The 24480-nt window shown below is 36.8% G+C and overlaps 1 protein-coding gene and 1 pseudogene across 1 annotated transcript in view; one reads left to right on the forward strand and one right to left on the reverse strand.

The window, feature by feature from the left end:
• The window catches only part of MMS22L (MMS22 like, DNA repair protein), a gene marked incomplete at its 5' end in the record, with an annotated part of 162514 nt that overhangs the window by 67514 nt on the left and 70520 nt on the right, over positions 1 to 24480 (forward strand). The window lies entirely within an intron of this gene.
• LOC102501025 (protein Hikeshi-like) lies at positions 2242 to 2850 on the reverse strand (annotated as a pseudogene).

The raw sequence follows: 24480 nt of genomic DNA on the forward strand, positions 1-24480 counted from the left end.
GAACCTAGAGCCCTCAAATTTTTGAAAAGTGAATAAATTGATTAGTAAATTAATAACCAATTTTGTAAGAAGTTATTACTAGCCATGGCTCTTTTACTGAACTGTAAATATATTTTTTATTCTAGCAAAATTTATTAGCAGATTGTGTACTTTCCCAAATGCCAATTTCATTTTATTTATTTAATATTTAAATAAATCCTAAATGGTATTTCTGTGAGATTTCTGGGAAATTAGAAAGTTTTACATTTAAAAAAAATAATAATTATTTATTTAATATTTATGTATTATTTTTCTGAAATTTGACCAGAGAGAGAAAGAGAGGGAAAGGGAGAAACCAAGCTACTGGGTCTCGGACTCAAACCGTGGTCTGCCATGTGGGAGTGTAGCACCTTTAACCACCAGGCCACCTGCTGGCCCCAGAAAGATTTACATTTGTAATAGCAGTTTTGGTTTGTCTGTATGTATTTATCTTACTATACAAAATGAAAAGGAAGAGGAACTAGCTTGCCTAAGCCGTCTGATGAGAAACCGCAATCTAGCTTGCCTAAACCCTCTGATGAGAAACCGCAATCCTTAAATGAGTTAGTGTCACAGGGAAAGAAAAGGAAAGGGAGAGTATGGGTATCTTTAGAAGAGGAGTACGGAACAAGGCAGAATCCATATATTTTTCTGCCTTTTTCATTGAAGATGGGTAAGTTCCTTTTACATTTTCTTAATGATCCACTTCTTACGTAGTTTTTTAAAAACACTTAAATCCTACAAATAACTTTTAAGTTATAAATTTCTGATAATCTTTTTTATGTTTTTGTTAACATTATCTTTAAATTGTAAATGCAGTATATTATCAGGGTAAGGATGGTAAAAAAAAGAAAAAAATCAAAATATAAGGTGATAAGTAAGATTCTATTTCCCTAGTTTCGCTCTTTTGTTTTTTCTTCTTTTTTTGGAGAGGTTTTCACTATCGGGCATGTGCGCTCGCCTGATAGACAGAGAGAGACATAGAGACAGAAAGCGAAAAATATCCCCCCAGGGGGGATGGTCACGCTGCCATCCCTTCTCCTCCATTCTCCTCTCTGGATCTTGGGTATGCACGCACACACGCCCGGCGTGAGTTTTAAGCCACCGGGTCCCAGACGCGAACCGCGGTCGACTATGTGGGAGTCCAGCGACATAGCCATTACGCTAACTGCTGGTTCCCTCGCTCTTTTGTTTTCTAATTCTCAAGTGCAGGGGAGTGGAGGAGGGAGATGGGAGTTTGTCCCTCAAATGTCAGACAATGTCTGGAGAAGCTTTTGGTTGTCACAACTAGGGAAATATTACTGGCATCCAATGGGTAGATGTCATAGATGCTACTAAAAACCATCCAGTGCACAGGACAGCTTCCAGCACGAAAGAGTAATCTGGCCTAACCTTGGTGGTGCTGCAGTTGAGAAATGTTTTAGTTCCTTTTCCACAGAAGTAAAATGGTTTCTCATAAAAACCTTCTAGATATTTACCCTTTATATGTCTAAAACACAAATTGTTGATCTTTGTATTGCAGCTTCCTTTTTTCATTTAGTACTTCCTGGAGAACTTTTTGTGTTTGTACATGGAAACCTACACAGTTCTTTTTACTGGCTGCTTGGGGTTTCATTGATAGATGCACCAACCTTTATATAACCAATCCTCAATGATAGAAATTTTTGTTTGTTATCATTTTGTGTGATGAAAACATTTTTACTTAACATCTTTGTATATGCATTTCTGTGTCCTTATGGCAGTGTATTTGTAGATTGATTCCTAAGAATGAATTGATATATATGCATTTTTTTCATTTTTATAAAGATTTTAATTAAACTTCATAGTGTTGGTTTTAAACTTGGGCTTTCTGTTTTTTTTTTTTTTTTTTTTTTTTTTTTTTAGAGCGATTTTTGGTATAGGGCATGAGCACTCACCAAAGAGACAGACAAGAGAGAAATCACCCCGAGTGGAATGGCTGAGCCGCAATCCCTTCTCCTCTGCTCTCCTCTCAAATTTTGGTCACACACACACACACACACATGCGTGCGCGCTTCCGGTGTGAGTTTTAAGCCATAAGGTGCAGGACTCAAACTGTGGTAGTCTACATGGGAGTCCAGCAACATAACTGTTATTGGTATGTACTGGTCCCAGCTTTATGATTTTTTGTCTTCATGCTTTTAAATGGAGTCATTTATCTCAAAACCTGACAAATTTAGAATCCATGAAAATGATTTATTCAAATTAGGTTTTTCAATACAAAGAGTTCTGTGGTAGTCTATCTTTGAAAGTTTTCATACCATCTCAGAACCACATTGGCCAGAATGAACATTTCAGATGGACTTGGTGTCTTTTGGGCCTGAGAGACAGCAAATGATGAAGCAAAATTGTCAAGGCTGTCCAATACCTTTTCTGTGAACTGAGTTAATGAGTCAACTGAGGATACAGCAGCATTGTTTATAGAAGACTGTGGAGCCAGACTGTCAAATAACTCCATGGAAATTCCAATCTGAGCAACAGATGGAGTTCACACAATATTCATAGCTCAAAAGAGGTATTGGCTTCCCTCTCCAGATTTAAGACCTAGAAATTTTGAGGATGGCACTTGATTTCCCATGTGTGACAAATACTAGAAGTTGCCATACTGGCATTCCCTTTAAATCAGGATAGGAAAAGTAGGCAGATTCTCTTATTCTCGTGGGAAATGGGATTGTTCCCAGCATAACACCACAGTATGGTTGATAATCAGGTATGGTTGATAATCAGACAAGTAAAAAAAAAAAAGTCCTTTGCCACTTGTTGTATAGCTGTTTGCACCAGCCTCCCTGCCACTGCCACCAAGCAGCCAAACATGGTAGTGATGACTCCTTTCAGTAGCAGGGACTCGAAGCTGGTAATCAGTAGTCCCAGGGATACTACTTTTATTGAGCCCAAGAAACTTTCAGAAGTTGCAATGGACACCTGCTCCTCCACATAGCAACTTAGCCAGCAGGACCACCTTCTCAGTGTACGTGCATTTTAAATGGGGTTGGATATTACCAATTTCCTCCCCTCAAAAACAATTGTACTGGTTTTGCTCTTCCTAATAATGTATGAAAGCCTCCATTTTCATTTTTGGATCATTGAATGTAGTATTTCTAGAAAAAATGAATTCTAAAATAAGAAAACACTGAAGTTTGTTAAAAAAAATGTTAGTGGAAACTTGGAAATAGAAGGATTGAGCTTATTTTGAAGGTTGGAAAGGCTTCAAAAACGGAAATGCAAAAAAAGCAAAAGAAATAGGAAATTATTTTTTCTCACTTTTTTTTTAACGGCTCTCATAATTTTATTGTTAATCAACTGGGCAAGAAGTCTTCCTGTAACTTGCTACAAAGCATTAATGATTTAGTGTTTGTGTTAGTGAACTTTGCATCAGTAAAATTTGTATGTACATTTATGGATGAACCCATGGGGAGAGATCCAGAGTGACATCAGTAGACAGAAACTAGAAAGATCTGAAGAGATTAAAAATATAAATAAATAATGCATGGCGAAATGGAATAGAAAGACATGTGAACTCTCACACTTGATTTCAAAAACCAACCTCAGAAATGCCTAGTGAACATGGCACAGCATAGAAGTTGTGCATGTGTCGGCATCTGTCCCGGGGCTTGGGTCTTTCTGAATCATGATTAGAGGGCTGTTGGTGAGGAAGAGAAAGGGGACGAGAAAGAGAAAGCCCTCCATCTTGAGAGTACCAGGGAATTGGTAAGAATAAGATGGAGATAGAGTAGAAATGGACACAAGCAGCCTGAACCTAGGTAGTCCAAGCAACTTGTGCCGTGGCTTGAGCACACCCCCCCCCCAGACAAACTAGGCCTCTTTATAGTACAAGGAGACATTACACATGTATATTTTATGACACTTCATAGATTTGTTGCCAGGTTATAGACAATAAGAAGTAGTTAACAAATATGTAAGGGTTTAGTCATACTAGACCAGGCGTATCCCTTGGTAATAATCCCATCAAGAGAAAGTCCCATAATCTTCTTTTGTAATGCAAGAAAGACTAGCTGTAGGTGTGGGGAAAAAGCTAAAAAAAATTTCTCCATAAGGAGTACACCACCACACCCAGAGGAGGCTAAAGAACCTTTTAGATACAGAGCAGGGATTGGACTTTGCTAATTGGGATCAAAATATTTCTTAAAGTCCATTAGATCTGTCTGTTGGCACTCCCCTAGCAATTTCCACCCTTACTCTATCTGCAGCAAAGGTCAAAGAAAAGACAAGTTACAAGGTTCTGCCAAACCCCAAAAAGACAGGTGGTGTTTGCTCAGAACATGTCCCCACACCTCAGGTTCTCTCTCTTTAAACGTGTCTCCACATGCATGAACAAGTCTTGGGTCATAGCTATAAAGACTAGGCAGGGCTGTCTTCACCACCAAGCAGGAAGATCCTTCCTTCTAATATTTCAGTTTCTACTGTAGATTTTTTCTCACGTTTTAAACATCTGCTATACGGTATGTGTGCTTGGCAGAGAGGGAAAGTAAGAAAGCATCCCCAGGAGGAACGGCCATGCTTCAGACTCTCCCCCACTCTATTTTCCCCTCAGATTACGGATGCACATTGTGTGCATGCACACATGCCTGCAATGTTTTACAAGCCTGTGGGTATAGGACTCAAACCACTGCAGCAGGCCATGTAGTATCCAGCTACCTTAACCACTATGCTACTGACTGGCCCCATTTTTTTCTCTCTTTCATATTAATTTACTAATTTTTAAAAATTTATTTTTATTTTTATTTTTTTGCCAAAAGGTCTATGCACTCACCAGAGGACACAGAAAGATAGGCATGAGCACACTACCATTCCTTTTCTTCCATTTCCTTACCCTGTCAGAATTTTGGACACACATGTACACACTCTGCCTGTTGTTCAGGCTACTGGGGTGAGGATTCAAACTGCTTGGTTGACCATGGGGAGTCTAGCTTCCCTAACCAGGCTACGGGAGCCCTATCTTGATGTTTCTAACTGGAGTTTTTCTCTGGTTGAGTGCATGCACTTCCTGGCCCCGCCCCCCCCCCCAAAAAAAAAGTCAAGATAAAAATAAATTAGTAAATGAATATGAATTGGAGAAAAAATAGGGCCAACTAGTTGCCTGGTGGTTAAGGCAGCTGGATCCCATATGGCCAACTGTAGACGTTTCAGTCCTAGACCCTACAGCTTGAAAAAAACATTGGGTGAGTATTTTTCCGTAGTAAGTACTAACGTGTACAGATGTGCACATTTGTGCATTTTCAAAAATAGTAACTAGAATCATAAGAATAATTCTGTATACTTGATTTATGACTTATAATTACTGTCTTCTTTATGTCTTTACTAACCCAAATGTCCCTGTTTATAGTTGGAAAAATGGAAACTTTATGATTTACCTAAGAATAACAATTAAATTTCAGGACCAGCACTCAGATTCTAACTCACTATACCATAGCTGCCTTCTTATATCATCTTTATAATAGTTTATAAGTAACTAAACAGAAACTAACCATATTGCAACTTTTTTTTAAAAGCAGTAATTAAATGAATGAAATCTGCAAACTTTGTAAACCTGGAACTATTACCAGTACTCACATGTATTTTTCGGTGTTTTTACCTTTTATTTTGTCTACTAAAAAAAGAGTAATTTCTTATTAGGGAACTTTCGACTACTTTGCTTTTATAATTTTGTAAGTTTCCTTTTTACTTTGTGTTTATAATTTTGCAAGTTTCGTTTTTTTTAGAGTGGATTGGGAAAAATAAATCACAGAGAGGCATGGAGACAAATCACATTTAAACTTGTCTGTGATTTTTTAGCACAATTTTAGTCATCCAAATTCCACAGCTTTCAATAAAAGCAAACTTTTAGTCTTTAAATTCAATTTACCAGAAGTCCTTTATCATTAAAGACAAAGCTATTTCAAGAGCTGGAAAAATATTGCTTGCAAGCACCTTGTAACTTTAATGTATCTCTGTTAATCCATGGGGTCACTGTTCAGAGTAGGAATCAAGAGGGGATCCTGAAGACTGTCCATTACATAGGGTGAAAGTAAATTTACATTTATGTTAGGAGTTTCTTTTAACTGGATCTTGACTGAGTGTGTAGTTTGCTATGATCTGAAGTGGGGTTAGAGGGTCAAGAGGCTGTGCTGTTGTTCTTTAGGACTAACCTATGAAAAAGGACACAGATGTTAACATTTGATTTCTTGCACAAATATGTACTTTGATTTTGTTTTATACTACTCAGCTGTGGTAAAAAATAATTGTTATAAAAGAAAATCAATTCCCAAATTATAGAGCAGTTTTAATAGGAGTTATTATGGAAGAACAGAAACTTGCATAGTAATTTGCACATAATTCTTCATGAGACTGATTACAGTATATAATAAGGATAGGACTTCGTTTCATTTTATCCCATCAAGTTTTAACACTTCCAAGGCTGATAGTATCAAGATAGACTAGCTTTTGGGGAAGGGTTCCAGAGATCATTCAGGATGGTTTACCTTAAACAGAAGGGAGGAAGCAGAACACACAAGGAAAACTCCTTTTGATCATAGAGCTGTTTCTATAATAATTTCTTAACCCAAAATCTGGAACTTCATCAAAGATAAGTCTTTTAGGCATGTTACATACTATTTTGGAAAGTTCAAAAGCACCTTGGATAGTTATTAAAAATTAAAGATGAGCTTTTTTTAAAGTTAAGAACAGAGCTGAATTCTTTGAATTTCGTTTTAGGTAGGGAAGATAGATTACATAGATTGATGATATTTATTCCTGGCTGCATTCCTGACAGGGGGAGAATGAAATACTTTACCTAAGCAATCTCTTCTGTTTTCAGATTCAGGTGGGAATAAGGAACCAGTCCTTGCATAAATGGGTGTGTAGGATATGTGTGTGTGTGTGTGTGTGTGTGTGTGTGTGTGTGTGTGTGTTGAACTGGGTAATAGTTTTATAAATGTATGACAGAGAAATTATAGGTAGGAAGGAACTATGATCACTGATTAAAGAGAGAAGCAGCTCCCTCTAGGCTGTTAAATGATAATTTCATATGCCACTTTGTGGTAACTGGAGCTGATGGCTCACCAGAGCATTCTTTATTGCTGATTAAGTAGCATTATGAAAATACTGACTTGGTTATGTTAACTAAATGCCTCGTGTTGAAAACTTGTAATGTCGAATAGTTTTAGCAGTCATCTTTAACATTTCACATTACCTTTCTTTAATCACATTCCTAGTTCTTACTTGCTGTTATTTGAGGTTAATATAAAAATGGCAGTCTTTCATTTGTGGAGTTAGGTGTAGCCAAAAGCTTTTCTTTAATTATATCCATTCATGCTGCTATAGTTAAGGGTCTGTCAGCATTTCCATTATAAACCTCCATTTTCAGGGTTTTATAACACAGCTATGAAAATTAGCTCTGGGCAAAAACTTGACATACAAGGCCTCATGAGATTCTCCCTCCTCCCCACCCCCTTTTTCATTTTTACTGAAGTAAGGGTGAGTGATTTCAAAATGCCTTTTGGCATCTGCAAATATCATTTTGAGTTTAAAAAGAAACAATAAATTTTCAAGCTTTGTACCTGTTTGTTCTACCACTTAAGGGAGGTTGCGGACCTAAGAATTTAAGCCAAATGGATATCGATCAACTGACATCCTGTTTTGTATTAAACAAGAGCCTCATTTCAAAGAATTCTAAAGGTGGTTGAGAACTTGCCTAAAATGCTAAATGTTGAAACTAAACAATAGTTCAAAAGGGATGATTACCTGTTTTTTTAGATGCTACGTGCTAAATACAACTTCCTAAAAGATAAAGGTTTTTTTTTTTTTCTAACTTCAGAATACATTATAAAAATATATATTTTTAAATTCCTTTCTCTCTTTTTTTGGTTCCCATGAGGCTAGAAGAGTATCTATTTGTTATTTACTTTGACATTTGGAGTGTATGTGTGTGCACATGTAGACGCAAACAGAAAAAAATAATTCAATAGCATGGAAACTTTGCCTTTTATTGTTGAGTGTTCTATTAGTATAAATGGGTTACAATTTTTCATTATTAAAAAATAATTTACTACAAAACAGTTTGAAACTGGATATAATTTTAAAAATAATTGAACTTACAGTTATTTTCATAGTATACTTAGTATGTCCTAATTTGCCCCAATTTTCTGATGTTTTATCATGTATTATTCAATGCAGATTTTGGGACAATAGTCTAATAATTTGGGGGAGGGCACATGAGGATGCTTCAGGGAAATCTATATTACCAGGTTTTATTTGAAGAAATCAACTTAGAGATATATTGGTTAAACATTATCCTTTTGTCAATTTTGATTGAGAGAAAGTATAGGAATCTCTAAGGGAATGTAGTATAATTCTTAGGATTTCAGAAGTATATAAAATGTATAAAGAAATGTTTTTATTGATAATTACATATATCTTTCAAATGAGCATTTACATTTATACTATGAATTAGTATTTTAACCTTATTTACTCTTTCTAGGTTTGAATTTTGTTTGCAAAGTAAATTCATATTATGTATTTTACAAGTTTATGTAGTACTATAAACTACTTGTATTAGTTTAGTAGTGTTTAACATTTGTGTTTTGCCAAAATGCAGGTTAGTAAGTGTTCATGCTATCACTACTATAATTTTTTAAAGAATCTGTTCCTTGATCATTTTCTTGTTGTACACTTTGTGAGTGGCAGTTTCAGTGGATTTGTGTGTGTGTGTGTGTGTGTGTGTGTGTGTGTGTGTGTGTACGTACTGATTTATGTTGAATGTTTCTTTTTTCTTTTGAGAGGTTTTTGCTATAGGGCACGTGTGCTCGCCAGACAGACAGAGAAAGACAGAGACAGAAGATGAGAAATCATCCCCTAGAGGAGATGGCCACACCCCAATCCCTTCTCCATTCTCCTGTCGGGATCTTGGGCACGCACGCACACACGCCCAGAATGAATTTAAGCCACTGAGTCCAGGACTTGAATCGTGGTCGACTACATAGGAGTCCAGCAACATGGCCATTATGCCACCTGCTAGTCCCATATGTTGAATGTTTCTTAACCCATTCCTAATATGGTACCTCTAGCATAGTGGCCATTTGATAAGAGATTTTTTTTTTAATGGTAGAAAAATGACATGTATGTATGCTTTGCCTTTCTCTTTATGTTCATCTAATTTTTAGTTTGTCTTTTTTGAGGGGATCCCTTTTATCATCCTTTTTTTATTATCACAGTGGCCATCATATCTGTTTTTTACCATTGATAATGCTTTCCTAATCTCTTTGCCCCCCCAGTGCCTTTCCACCTTATGCCATCTCTTGTCTTTTCAATAGCTTTATAGGGATGCAATTCACACGTGAAGATCTGGCTTCCTTGGCACAGCATTTAACAACTATGCTACAGTGCTATCCTGTATTCTTATTCACCATTATGGCTTCTTTGGAGATCTTTCAGATCCTTTTGAATTTGAATAGATTCAGATTTTCAATTTGGATTATTATTTTTAAATTTGGTTATTTTTTTCTTATTGTTGAGTTGTATGGGGTTTTTATATATTTTAGATAGAATCCCTCAACAGGTATATGATTTGCAGATATTTTCTCCCATCCTGGAGATTGTCTTTTCACCTTTTTGATATTTTTCTCTGTAGCATAAATGTGTTAATCTTGATAAGGTGCTATTTATATGTTTTTTTTTCCTTTGTTACTTATGCTCATCTCATGTCCTCTTGCCACATATATCATTTTTGGAGAACAAGTCTGCTTATATAATTCTGTGTTTTAAAACCTCTAGTACCAACCTGATAGACACAGAAAGAAGTTTTACATTTCTTAACGTGGTCTTTATAACCCTCCACAGTTTGACTTTTCCTGGGTCTCTGTGTCTGCAACTTTTTTTAATGATTTCTCTTTGCTTTAGTCACATGGAAGTACTAGTTTTTTTTTTTAAATGTTGTCTTTTACTCCTAACAAATGCACGTAAGTGAGTGCTAAGCACATTCCACAGGGTGTGGTCAGGCCATAGTACCTTATGCAACCACCCCTACCCCAGAGTATAGAGAAAGATTAAAAACCTATGTAGAAGGATTTGGAGGAACAGAAAGGTAGATTCAGAAATTAGTAAACAGATGAGAGCTGCAGTTATCATCAGAGAACATCATATGTGTGAGGAAATAGTTCTCCAGCCCATCAGATCTTGGACACTCATGCGCATGTCTGGCATGTTTTAGGCTCACTGGGCCATGGATTTGAATGGCAGTTGCCACGTGAGATCTAGCTTCTCTCTCTTTCTCTCTCTCTCTTTTTTTTTTTTTTTTCCCTTTTTTAATAGAGATTTTTGCCTGTGTACTGACTGGAGAGACAGAGAGACAGAAACAAGAAATTGCCTCCTAGGGGGTTGGCCATGCTGCAGTCCCTTCCTCTCTATTCTCCTCTTTTGGGCATGCATACGCAACACGCCCAGTTTGTTTTTAGCTGCCAGGTCTGTGACTGGAACCTCAGTCAACTACATCGGAGTCCAGTGATGTAATCATTATGCCATCTGCTGGTCCCAAACTCCAGCTTTTCTTGAGTAGCACATTACCTCTGTGCCATGGAGCTGGCCCCAGGTTTGAAGAGTTTAAGAAATCTTCTGTTGGGGACCAGCAGTTAGCGTAATGGCTATGTCACTGGACTCTCACGTGGTTGACTGCGGTTCGCGTCCCAGACCTGGTGGCTTAAAACTCACGCCGGACGCGTGTGCGTGCGTGCCCAAGATCCCAGGAGGAGAATGGAGGAGAATGGATTGCAGCGTGACCATCCCCCCTGGGGGGTGATTTCTTGCTTTCTGTATCTGTCTCTCTCTGTCTGTCTGGTGAGCACATGCGCCCTATAGCAAAAACCGCCCCCCCCAAAAAAAATCTTCTGTTTTTCTTACTTTTGTTTATATATTCCCCTTCCTGGAGGGAATGACCATGCCACAATCTATTCACCTCCTGGTACTTTGGACATGCACGCATATGTGACCAGTGTGAGTTGTTTCTTTTTTTAAAGAATTATTTTATTCAACTTATTATTATTTTTTAAACTTAACCAGAGAAAGACAGAGAGGAGAGTGAAAAAGCAAGCTACCGTGTCTGGGACCTGAACTGTGGTCAGCCATGTGGGAGTCCGACATCTTTAACCTCCACACCACCTGCCAGCCACTGACCTGTGTGAGTTTTAAGCTTCTGGATCTGGAACTTGAACCACGGTAGGCCATGTGGGATTCCAGTGCCTTAAACACTGCATCACCTTCTGGCCTCACTTATAAAAAAATAAAAAACAAAGAAACAAGAATAACTAGTACAACAAAATTAACAGTACACATCATAATGTGTTTTTTGTTGAAAATGATGATTATAGTATTATCCTTGATTTGATTATCCTACACAGTATACATGCCTTGGAAATCAGTGTTGTACCTCACAAATATGCACAGCAAGTAAATGTAAATAAAAATTTATAAGATTAAAAACAAAATATCTGAGACTGATATGTGGCATAGTGGCTAAGGGACTAGATTCCCACATTGTCAGCCACAGTTCAGGTCCCAGAGCTGGGAGCTTGAAAAATCACGGTGTGCACACATGCATGCATGCCTTAAATCCAAGAGAGGAGAATAGAGAAGGAGTCATGGCATGTTCATCCTCTCTGGGGAGTGATTTCTCACTTTCTCACATCCTATTACTAAAAAAAATAAGTTAAAAATATCAGAAGTCAGAAATGGTCAGTCTGGTCATAGTAGGCATGCACAAGGAATGGCAGAGTAGAGAAAAAGATTAAAAACTATATAGGGACCAGCAGATCGTATATTGGTTACGTTGCTGGACTTCCACAGAGTCAACTGAAGTTTGAGCCCTGGACCTGTTGGCTTAAAACTCACATTGGATGTGTGTGCATGCATGCCTAGGATCCCAAGAGGAAAATGGAGAAGAGATCTCTGTCAAGAGTGTAGCCATCCCCCCAGGGGGTGATTTCCTGCTTTCTGATTCTCTCTCTCTCTGTCTCTCTGGTGAGGGCACACACCCTCTAGCAAAAAAAAACCAAAAAAACCTCTCTAAATAAATAAATAAATAAATAAATAAATAAATAGCCTATGTAGAGGGATTTGGAGGAACAGTAAAGTAGATCTAGAAATTAGTAAATAGATGAGAGCAAGTTTCAGCTGTCTCTTTGTAAAATAATAACTACCCCATAGGATTTCTCTAAACATGTGCTTAGATTTCTGTTGTCTAGTAGGATAGCTGATAACAGTGTGTGATAGTTTAAATGAATGAATGTAAAGTAAAAAATAAAACCACTCTGTTACAGTAGCTATAATATCAAGTCCTCAGTAGCACATCTTGTTAGTAGTTTCTGCTGTAGCAGAAAGATCTCTTGGACAGTACCGACTTAGATGCTAAATCCGTCTAGAACGTGGACCATACTCAACTTGGAGTGTATTCAGTACATGTTTTATTTATCCAAAGTGTGTGCTTTTCCTTGTGTCTTCTGTTTTGGTCTTTATTCCTTTGAATTTCTTTACTATGTCCTAACTCTCTAATGTCCTTTATTGCTATCTGCTTTGTGTTGCAATTATTTTCTGTAGTGCATACATATTCTTGCAAAACATTTATTTATATATTTTAAAATTTTAATTTATTATTATTTTAAATTTACTGTAGGGCATGTGTGCACGCCAGAGAGAAAGTGAGAAAGAGAGCCGCCAGTGTGTGTGCGTGCATGCCTGGGATTCTAGAGGAGAAGAAACTGTGGCGTGGCTATCCCCAGGGGGATAATTTCTCACTTTGTGACTCTCTGTGTCTTTCTGGAAGTGTCCTATCGCAAAAAATCTGTTGGCCAGGTGGGAGTCCAGCACCTTAACCACCACACCACCTGCTGGCCCCCATGGAAAATATTTATTTATTCAATAAATTGAATCAGTTCTTTTGAGGGCCTGTTATAGCTGGCGTTATTATAGGCACTTGAGAAACATGGGTGAACCATTCAAATGAAGCATATGCAGTATGCATTCAGGTTTTCATTACATGAAAGATAAAGAAAATAGAAGAAACAGGTAAACATTATTCAAATCATTAACTGCCCACCCATTTCATGTTGTACTAGTTCATTCATCAAGATTACTTGATAACGAGTTATATTTGTTTCTAAGTTTTATCTGCTTATGTAGCAGTTCTTCCCAATATCCACATAAAAGTAGACGACGGTATCTGTGTATTAAGATGCGAATTTAATGCATAATCCGAATTTCTCTATTATTGCCTTCTAAACACCATGGGCAAAGGGTGTCTCCAGAGGTTGACAGGAGGTCCATTTTTCTCAGTTATTTGAGAGGTTTTTGGTGTTACTGGGCTTACTCTATTGGGTTTATGATAGTTAAATTTTTTGGACGATTTTTATCATTTTATTTTTTTCAATTCCATAGTTATCACTCTGTTCTTTCACTGATATGTAGAAACAAATGGATCAAGTGGCCCTTTGAGCTTTCACCTTGCTCTCGAGAGATTTGAGAAACTTCATTAAGGCTGAGCCTGCAGGAACACTCTGGATCTGAAAATAGAGGTTGTATTGAGATTGGATTGGAAACAAAATATTTCAAAGAGGAAATTGAGAAAATGGAATGCAGAAAATAATAAAATAACTTAAAATTTTCCAGAACTGAAGATTTTGTATTGACATGGCCTAGTGGGTGACTTCAGCACAAAGAAAATAAGCTTACAGCAGGGCCCATCTGTGAGAAATTCAAAATAGGGGGCTCGGGGGCTAGATGGTGGCACAGTGGTAAAGGCAACCCTGTCAGGCAGACTCATGTGGGAAGGCTACCAGTTTGCATGCGGACAGCTTTCTGAGTATACTGGGCATGCATGTGCCCATGATACGAGCTGACTAAAGCTGGTGTGGATCATGGCATCGAGACCCTGTCAGGGGTGCGGTCTCTCTCAATCTCTGTTTCTCTCACTCATGAGATAGATAAATAAACTTAAAAAAAATACTGGATATTAAAAAGAGATATGAAAGCTTTGTGGATTTCCCCCCACTAATTAGTATTCTTTCTTTCTATTTTTTTTATTTCTCCGTGTGCTTTGCCTGTGGTCATTTGATCTCCAGTTATAATCTAGGTCATATCTATCAATAATGTATCGATAATGTTTAACCCCAATTCTATTTTATAGTTTTTGCTATGGAGCTTGCCAGAGAAAGAGCAGGAAAATGAGAAATCATCCCCCAGGGTGATCCCAGTCTGCTTTCGGGATTTTGAGTTTGCATGCTAAGTCTGGAGCCCAAACTGTGCAGTCAGCCATGTGGGATCCAGCACCTTAACCTCCATGCCTCATTAACCCCAAGTTTTAATAATTATATTGGGTTGTCAGAAAAGTCATGGCATATTTTTTATGTTTTTCTACGTAAAAATGCGTCATGACTTTTCTGGTGACCTAATATAATTAATGAAGTGGTGAAGATGACTCTATATTAGTTTTTTCTCAGGATTACTCCTACTTTCAAGTAGATGAATAGAGCTTTCTGACTCATAGTTATTACAACGGTTTGAATAATCAAAATGGTGATTTTTTTCTGGAGTGACGGAATAAATCCGTTTCTCGTAATTACAGAGGAAAAAGAGGAAGGTAAGAGTAGCGAAGGAACACTATGAAACATAAGTTGGGATGAAGAACATTGGATAAAAGTACAAGGACAAAAGAAATACTTTCTGTAAAGAAAGCATTTTATTCTTTTGAAAGTGGATCAGCTCAGTTGTTTAGGGAATAAAAGTGCCATGATTATTTTCTGTATCAAGCACTGGCATATTTCACTTTAGCAAATGGTAATAAATCAAAAGATATTGGGGTAAGATGAAAGCTTCTTTCCTCAATCTTATTTATGTCACTGTGGTTCCTTGTCTGAACCCCATGGCTCACTATAGGTATTTCGACCACCCAGATCTTTGAGGCTTCAGATGAAATTCAGTGAGTTTGGAGGAAGGCATTACTACTGTGTTCTTTCGTGGCACCACACAGGGCTATATTTCTTAAACCAAAGACATGTTGTCGTAATAAATATATTGGAGACTGGTAAATCCCTTTCGTGACAGGTTTGCTAAAGGTGACTCTTCTCCAACTATGGAATAGGTAAAACTTCTGAAATTGTGATTTCAGTAAGCGGAACTAGTCTAAAGAAATTGATGGGCATTGTGGTGTTCAGCTGTAAAAGAGAAGTTCTCAGAAGAAGCAAGAAATTCTAATCATTTATGTACAAGAAGTGTGGTACAGTAAGCTATCAGACATATTTTTAAAATAATGTGATATGTCAGTGAAGGAAGAAAACCAATTTCTTAATTATCCCCATAATTAATTTCTTTGAATTGGGGTAAAAAAAAAAAAAAAACCTTCAGAGGGACTGTAGAGTGTGGGGAAAGTAGATTCATCCTAGTTTTAAAATATTCCTAGATGTCCTCATCATCTTATGATTATTACCCTAAAGCTGATTTCTTTTAGATGTATTTTGTAGAAACCAGTACATTTTTGTTGCATGGTGTTTAAATTTCCTTTGCCACCATATTGTCTATAAGGAACACTTCTGTACCTTTCTCCACCTGCCTTATGGCAAACGGTGAGTAATTGCTCTGGTTCGAATTTTATTTATTTATGGTTTATGAAAATTGAGAACAAACAAGGAGTGAAACTAGTATTTGAAACTCTTAATTTCAATTGTTTCTTCTTTACCTTACATGATATATATTTTACTCTCTTTAGGATATCTCTTGTCAGATTTAAGGCTTATTTAAAATGAAAAGAAAGCTGGAGCAATTTTCTTTATTCCATTTCAGTCTCCTAAGGCCTATTTCCCCCTGGTGAGCTCATAGCAACAGGGGGGTTTAAGGGAATTCAGCTTTCTGCAAATTAATGTCTCACATCATGAAAATTCAGGACTTTTTTTTTTTTTTTTTATACTGAAAAGTAATACAGTGAGTGCGAGTATTATTTCTTGCCAGCGGGTGGAAGATGAATGATTTTGTCACAGTTCTACTGCTTGATGAGCAGTGTCCTGAGGGTCAGGCTTAAGTCTGTGTCACTATGCTGCTCATTACTCTTGAGCTAAATAAGGGCTGATTGGATCTAAATTGCCTAGCACATGGGCCACAGATGAGCTCAGTGAGCAGGGGATGACCTGCTATTCAGTCTGGGAGTAACCCCGGTGTGCAAATGCAGCATTAGAACACCGTGGGAGAATGAGAGGCTACCGGCTGCTGCCAGCAAAAGAAATCGAAATGTAAAAACTCTTTGATGCTGTGATGTTAGAATTTGAAATGTAGGAAGTGACAGGTTGATGGTACTTATCAGCTTTGGCTGGATTAGAGAACAGTGTCATCTTGCTTATATAATGACAGAAGAATGAAGCCAGCAGCTAACTACTGTGCAGAGTGGGGCCGCTGCTGTTGCCACAGTCAGTCGTTGCTGCCTCCTACTGGCAGTTTTCCTGGAAACCAGTAAACTGTAATGACGAATAAAAGCTGTCTCTGTTAGTTTTCAGGAATAATCCAGGGCTTTTTGGCGGTGAAAAGCTGCAAGTGGAAGAATGTTTTTAAAAGGCAGGGTGGGTAAGGGTAGTACTTTAGAGCATAGTTAATAGTAAATTGGGTTTAAAATGTCAATATTGGTAAATTGGTTGTTCTAAAATTTTCTAGGGAACCAAGGGTTAATCCATTTATCAAGTCAAACTACCCAGGGCATGACACCCTCGTGTACCCTTCCTGGAATCATGTTCTTTCAGGAGGTCTTGGTTGGTTGGTTGGTTGATCTCTCAATTACATATTTTTACCAATAACAGCACTTTACAAACAACTAATCTTCAAAATCTAATAACAGCCTACCAACTACAGTGTTAGCACAGTTTGAAAGGCCCCTGTTAAAATATAAAGTGCAAAATGCCCCTCATTATGTAGCTTATGCTGCATAAATCTCTCTTAGAGAGAGGATGGGATAGAAAGAAAATACTTGTCTTACAAGTCAAATGGTTTGAAAAAGCAAAACCCATCAAAATCCTATGATAATAAGACTTCTTTGTTTCATTTTACTCATAGTAGCCATTTTTTAAAAATTGATATTAGGCTATTATGTTTGTGGTATTAAGCTCAAAAAAGGTAAGTTTTTAAATTATATTTGTCTCACCATGCTGAGAGAACTGTTACTGGTATTTTATTATATTCTTCCATCCTTTTCCTATCCACACACATTTTTTTTTAGACCAAAAGTGGGATTAAATGCTATTTAGTGGCCTGCTTTTTCACTTAACCATATCATCAACAAGTTTCCATATCAGTGACTTGGACATAATTTTTGTCTTTGTAATATCCTATTATGTGGTTATGCCATAGTTTACATGACCATTTAGTATTTGTGAATTGTTTCGGTGCTTTGAATTTTTCATCACTGGATGGAAAGCTGCGGTAAATGTGCTGTGCATGTCTTGGCAGAGTTCTTGTGTGTTGTACAGACTGGGTACTGTATAACTTTAAGAGGCTGCCAGTCATAAGGTTATGAATGAAGCTTTGATCTTTATAGCCTTGCTAGATTATATGTATTTTTTAAATAAATTGACTTAGGGCCCAACCGTGGTGGTGCAAGCCATGAGGTGTCACTGTGCAGTGCCGGAGCCGCATGAATCCTGGGTTTGGATCCTGGGTTGATGTGAACACCACTGGATGTACCTGTGCATGCCTGTGATCATCCTGAGAGATGGGGGGTCTAAGACCAGTCCAGTGAAACTAGTCTCTGTCAAAACTGTTTCTTTTTCTCAAAAGAAGTATAAATTTAAAAGTATTTTTAATGATTTGATTTTAAATATAATACCTTAGCTATAATTCTAAAAAAAGATAGTGAGCTGTGTTTTAATTAGATTCAAAGTTTTATCATACATACACACAAATGCATAATAATTACATCCTATAAAAGCACATTTTTAACTAGTAGAAAATCTTAGACTAGAACTAAAAACAGCTTCTTTAGATCAAAACTAGTTCTGCATAATGAAAGATAGAAATAGGAAGCTACTAGAGTCTGAGGCAAAATGACAGGTTCAAGGGCTAATTAACTTTAGTTTCCCAGAATTCAAATCCTTTTCTGTACTTGTTAGTATAGGTGTCCTACTATGTTCCTTTAAATGTTATTATTATTACTACTAAATATAAAATAGGGTGTTTAATGGAAATTCTGAAGCATGTGAAGGCTCTAGAGAAAGTTTTTAATGCCTCTGCCTATATTTTTATATTATCAAAATGTATGTATCTTACCAAGAATGTGAAGAATACAGAAATCTGTGTGTAGAAAATGAAAGTCAGTCCTCTCCTAAACCCCTCCTCTCAAAAGGGAGCCATTGTTAACACTTTGGAAAATTTTTTAAAACTGTTATTTCTCTTTTTGCCCAGACTGCCTGCTTTACCACCTCTTATTTTGAAAAAGAGGAAGGAAACAAAAGTAGGATTATATTGTGGAAATGTCTACAACTTCAATTTGTATATTCCCTTTTTTTTGGGGGGGGGGGCAGGGAGAGGTTTTTGCTATAGGGCATGTGTGCTCTCCAGAGAGACAGAGAGACAGAAAGCAAGAAATCACCCCCACCCCAAGAGGAGCTGGCCACACCGCAATCCCTTCTCCTCCTTTTTCCTCTCGGGATCTTGGGCACACATGCACACACGCCCTGCATGAGTTTAAGCTACCAAATCTGGTACTCGAACCTTGGTCTACTGCGTCGGAGTCCAGCGACATAGCCATTACATCATCTGCTGGTCCCTGTTTTTTTCACTGATAAAGATAAATATATATACACATACACGCACATTATTTAGGGTTGCAGAGTATCTTGTTGTATAAATAAATCTTCATTTATTTAATCCATTGAACATTTAGGAACTATACTTCATTTTAAGTTCTTGTACCTATTCAATTCTCCGGAATCCTGGTGCTCAAAAATCTATGTCAGTGAGGCCAGCAGGTGGTAGAGTGGTTAAAGGCACTGGACTCCCACTGACTACAGTTCAAGTCTCCTGGACCTGGTGGCTTACTATCTCACTTTCCCTTTCTCTCTCTCTCTCTCTCTCTCTGGTGAGCACATGTGTCCTATAGCAAATTTAAAATAAAAAATAAATTAATAATTCTTTCAAAAAAATCTGGGTCACTTAGCTTATTTAACTGGGATATTAACTGTAGCTCAATTTTGTGAACTATTAATAATATCTGGTGTCAAAGCCAATGTAGCAAATTTCTACGTCCAATTATTTAATATGTCTGAATCATATATAGAATAATTTGTCTTTTGTTTATAGTAAGAAATGATGTTTTTATGTTTTCCAGTGATTGCAAATGTGAATTTGAATCCTAATTCTGTCACCTTCTTTGACTTTAATCTTCAGCAAGTCATATAATTTGTTTGAACCTTAGTTTTTCTCATCTGTAAAATATATGTGTTGTAATAATACATATTGAAGATCTGGTTTGGGAAATAAAAGATAATATAGGCAGCAGGTGGCATGGAGGTTAATCTGGCTGAATCCCTTATGTTTTACTCCATGGTTCAAGTCCTGGACTCAGCATCTTGAAAATCATGCCAGCATGTGCATTTATGTCCAATTCCCTTAGAGAAGAATGGAGGAGAAGGGACTGCTGCATGGCCCACCTCCCCGCCCGTGGGGGATGATTTCTCATTTTTCCTTTGTCTCTGTCTCCTTTCAGTGAGCATATACAGCCTATGGCAAAAATCTAAAAACAAACAAAAAAGATAATATATAGAATGAGTCATAACAGCATCTATTGAGGATTTCTTTTGTTATCACTACTGTTCGTCCATTGGTTTCAAGACATGAAAGAATGTATATTACAAGTGAATTTAAGACTCAGAGTTTCCCACTCTAAAACTAAGATTTTTGAATGCTCGTTCTCTCAGTTAGTTCAGTGGTATTCCATGTTATTTTTATGCTTTATCTAAATGTATATTTACTGGTCATATTTCTCTCTCTACCTTTTTACTTTTCTTGCCGCCCCAAATTCTATATTAATTTTGTGCTTATTGCATGAAACAGGAATGACTATATTTTTCAGCCAGTACACTTTTATTAAGTGTCCATCAAGTCCTTTTGTGGATGTTGTGATGAAGTTGAAGAAAGTCGATATGCATAAAATCAGATCTCTCCTCTCAGGCGCTCCAGGGTGTAGTGGGGCAGGTATAGAAACAAACAGAAATACAGATTTTACAGAGAGTCTTCTTAAAATTCTTCTATGTCAGTTATAGAACTTTCTCTGAGATTATTCTACACAAAATAAAGTATGTGACACATGGCAGGAAGTCAGGTCACACCACGTCTACTAGTGTGACTAGTACACTAAGTCATATAGATGATTGACGGCACATATGAGAATGGAGATATTACAAGTTTTGAGAAGCTTGAGCTTGTTGAGGTAGCAGTTCCGAAGTTTTTAAGTTGTTTTTGACATCATCACATTACATTTATAATAAAAATAATTTAGCTACTCATGCACGTAAGTTCTTTAGGAAATTATTACAGCCCTATGGCATTGACACACTTTTCTTTTTCTTTCTTCTGATATTTATTTTTCTTCTGTTCTCATCTTCGGACATCTTAATGCTCCTTTTCCGCACACTTTTAAAAAAATGTTGTAAATTCTTGCTCTTTTGAGAACAGTGTACTTTGCTATCTTAAGGTGAAAAAATAGAGTCCAAAACCAATATGGTACAACTTTGTGCATTTTAAAACTTCGTGTAAATGCTGTTGTACTAGGGATGCTGCATATAATTATGCCACTTTCTTTTCTCTTGTAGATTTATACTTTTGAGATACAGTATTAGATGTATATATCAGGGAAATGAAGGATTACACCTGGAGCAAGGAATATTTGGGGTTCAGAAAATAGAAGATCCAGCACAGACTAGTGGAACGACAGGAAGATAGTTGTACATCTGGCCCAGGCAACTGTTGTTACAGATTGAAAAAGAATAATGATGAGCAATGAGAGAAATGACCCCAGCAAAAAGTGAGAAAGATAACAGTTTCATTAGAAAATATTTTTGCCTTGAATTATTCTGATGACCTCAGTTAGTAATGTATTTTGTTTTATAGTATTAATTTGCCAAAGCAAATTTTATATTAAATACATCAACTTTATGTCATGTATGTTTCAAATATATTAAATTTGCTTGAAGTTTGTATTTCTTTTTCTTTTTTCTTTTTCTGTTCTTTCTTTCGTTTGCTATTGGTATGCTTTCTTTCATTTGCTATTGGTATGCTATTCTGAATTTTATCATCTAGGATAATATGAGTAGACACCAGAAACTTGTGTCAGTTTATAATATCTAAACTGGTAGGGTGATCTTTGTAATGGGCTTGGAAAGAATTCACAAACTCAGACAGAAAGCAGATAAAAAAGAATTTATTCAATTTTCAAGAGAGGAAAGGGGCTGGATTAGGGAGAGTAGCATTGGCCCTGAAGGGCAGAGGCAGGAAGATTTTATTGGGACTTAAGGAAAGGGGGGCTATGTTTGAATAATTAGGGTGATCCTGGGACATGACATCGGTTGGTCCTTGAATTGTTTTGTTGTTATCTCTGAATGTCATATCTGGCTGCTGTAGTCTGCCATGTACTCTGTCCTTAGTTTTGATGCCAACTGTTGATGGATATTGTAGTCTTGATGTCTGAAGGGAAGAACTTGGAACATACAAAGTCATCCATCTGTGATGATGTCAAGAAAGGACCAACTAGCTTGGAAAGAAAAAGGGAGGAAGAGAAAGAATGTCCGAAGCATTTGGGAGTTTTAGATGGGGCTTTCCAATTAAAATATTTAAGGCACAAGACACTGAGTTAACCCTTCTTAATTCCTAGGGCATTAAGAGAACATTTAGCCCTTTCATAAACTCATTTAAACACTGGATAGTTAAATATATTTATTCCTTTTGGAATAATGATGGGAGGAAGAATCAGATTAAATTTTCATATGTATTTTATATATACATATATTTTATATATATATATATATATATACACACACACACACATATATATATACACACACACACACACACATATATATATCCTTCGTCTTACTGTCTTTTATGGTATTAATTTTGGAATCACTGAAATTAGAGAATCCTTTATTCACCCTGTTCTTATACCTCTATTTATGTTTAATATAAAGGCTCAAAGTGAAAGAAACTAGTTACAATTACTACTCATATGTATTTGCCTCTAGTTTTGCATATTGAGTGCTTTCTGTATCTCCTACAGTATTTGCACTTATTTTAAGAGAGAAACCGTTGGTTTGACGATAAACTAAATTTACATAAAGAAGCAAATTGAGATGAGGTATGAAGTAATGGAAAGATCCTTTTTTACCTGAATTAACTTTAAATCTGTGACATTTCAGGCTGATCCCATATTTTATATCTTTCATTCAAAGGGTAAAAGATTGGATTGATTACTTCAGTGCTTCTAATTATATCAATTATATATTGAATGCTTTAATATTTTTATGGGAATTTGCTTTTCTTTTTAACTTAATATGTGAAATGGAAATCAGATTTACACTGCCCACATGATTAAACTATGTTTTACTCAGTTAGCATTATTTGCCTTGTATTGGGTCATTAGAAAAGTCATGATGTATTTTTTTATTTCTATGTAAAAGGGTGTCATGACTTTCCCGATGACTCAATGCATATGTAGAGCAAATTTTTTCCATTTTATGTCACATAAATAACATTTTAAAAAGGAATAATTTGTACAGACTTTTTTTGGGGGAGAGGGGGAGGTTTTTCTATAGGGTACACACACTTGCCAGAAAGATAGAAAATGAGAAATCACCCCAACAGGGATGGCCAAACCACAATCCTTGTTCTGTATTCTCTTGGGATTTGGGGCACAAATACACATGAGCCCAGCGTGAGTTTCAAGCTGCCAGGTCTGGGATTCAAGCCACAGTCTACTGTGTGGGAGTCCAGTGCCTTAATCACTATGCCACCTGCTGGACCCCAAGACTTAGCTTAAAAAGTGACACATTATCAAATGTTTTTACTTTTGCCAGTAATTAGTGATTTTTTTTGTTATAGTATTAGGTAAATAATTTGTCAAAAAAAAATATTGAGATAGCCACTTGTACAGGATTTTTTTCTTTAGAGAGAGAGAGAGAGAGAGAGAGACATAAGTAGGTCATAGTTCCTTACTAAACAGGATTTGCTTAGAGCCTTATGTATGTCAGGGACTTTAAGCAGTGAGACTACTCATTTTCCTTTGTTATTGTGGCAGGGGCAGGATGCAAAAATTTGAAAAATAACTACAAATAAATTTTAACTTCATAGGTTGGAGTGAGTGAAGGGGAGAAAAGTACTTAATGCTTGAATTAAATACTTTCTTGAATGCTTGGTTTGGATTTGGTCTCTTTCTTGGTGGTAGGTAATACATGAGAGACACCAACTGGTCTCTGCTTAGAAGTATTAATACCTGATATGACACATTATAAAAATATATTAGTGAGAGGGAACCAGCAGTTAGCATAATGGCTATGTCGCTGGACTCCCATGTAGTCGACCACGGTTCGTGTCCCGGGCCCGGTGGCTTAAAACTCACGCCGCGTGCGTGTGCGTGCGTGCCCAAGATCCCGAGAGGAGAATGGAGGAGAAGGGATTGCGGCGTGATCATCCCCCCTGGGGGGTGATTTCTCGCTTTCTGTCTCTATGTCTCTCTCTGTCTGGCGAGTGCACGCGCCCTACAGTGAAAATCTCTCTCAAAAAAAAAAAATTAGTGAGATACCATAGTAAGCAATATTTATTAAGCTCTACTAAGACAAGATACTTCTAAGTTTGTATGTAAAAATAATGATATATTCTGTTCTTAGGAAAATTGTTTTTAGTTAACTAAACTTGTCTATAACTAGAGAATTTCAAAGTGACAAGTAATGAATAATGAACACTAAGTATCTTTGGGATTCATCGGTAGGAGAAAGAAGAAACGAAAGTGATCAAAACAGAAATTAGGAAGGACCTTTTGAAAAAGAAGATTGATCTGGGTTTGGAAGAAATAGAATTTATCTATGTGATAAAAAAGGAGGAGGAATAAGGAAGTTCTCTTGGAGAAGATGGGATAAAGGAATGGCAATTATATTACCTGTTAAAGGGAAAGGATGATAAAAATACTAGAACAAGAGTTGCCTAAGAACTGGAAGTTGGATATATTTGGTAGTTTTGGGAGGAAGGTGGCAATGAAGAAAGTAATCTGATGAAAGCAGAGACTACATGCTGCCGTATTATTAAGGGCTTTGATGGCAGGGCAAAAGTATAGACCTGGGAGATGAGTAAATCAAAGTCCGACTGTAGATTTAAGTACAGAGCTAACACAATGAGAGCAGTTGTTTTTTTTTTTTTTTTTTTTTTTTTTTTGGTTTTTTTTTC

Source organism: Tupaia chinensis, unplaced genomic scaffold (assembly GCF_000334495.1).
Source record: "Tupaia chinensis unplaced genomic scaffold, TupChi_1.0 Scaffold000478_3, whole genome shotgun sequence".
NCBI classification, from domain to species: domain Eukaryota; kingdom Metazoa; phylum Chordata; class Mammalia; order Scandentia; family Tupaiidae; genus Tupaia; species Tupaia belangeri.